This window comes from Priapulus caudatus, unplaced genomic scaffold (assembly GCF_000485595.1).
Source record: "Priapulus caudatus unplaced genomic scaffold, Priapulus_caudatus-5.0.1 Scaffold247, whole genome shotgun sequence".
Taxonomy (NCBI): Eukaryota; Metazoa; Priapulida; class Priapulimorpha; order Priapulimorphida; family Priapulidae; genus Priapulus; species Priapulus caudatus.
In genome coordinates this window covers 86,949-87,719 of record NW_014577308.1, presented here as the reverse complement: position 1 = coordinate 87,719, position 771 = coordinate 86,949, and positions in this window count along the sequence as shown.

Below are 771 nucleotides of genomic sequence, written 5' to 3'. Positions count from 1 at the left end.
AAACAAGTGAAATTCAACATTTGCTTGCCTAATTTTACCGATGATATATTACGTGCAACTCGATAAAAATTACATCTAAATGAGCGTTGGACATCCGTCTTTAACTAAAACTTATACTTTGTTTAAATACCTCTTGCCTTTACGGAGAATATAGCTTTGAACGTCACACATGGTTCATAGTGTTTAACTAAGCTGGCGGCTTCAGATTGCCAGACTTCCGAACTGTTGTTATGAAGTGTGAGCAATGCTCTCTTGTCTGTTGAATAGAATGCCCCCTGTTGGCGGCAGGAGTAAGATAATATAGACTTCTATATTATATTCTATATTATATCATACACACTATATATATTATCCTATATATATAATTATTACACATATATATATACACACATATTACACACTATATATATCACACGATATACTAATAATTATCTTATATTTAATAATGTCATATATTATCTTACTCCTGCGCCAACAGGTGGCATTCTTGTTCAACAGACAAGAGGAGCATTGCTCACACTTCATAACAACAGTTCGGAAGTCTGGGCAATCTGAGCCGCCAGCTTAGTTAAACACTATGAAACCATGTGTGACGTTCAAAGCTATATCTCCGTAAAGCAGAGAGGTATTTAAACAAAGTAAGTTTTAGTTAGAGACGGATGTCCAACGCTCATCCTAGACTGTAATTTTTTATCGAGTTGCACGTATATATATCATCGTAAAATTAGGCAAGCAATGTTGAATTTCAACTTGTTTTGGACAGTCATACTC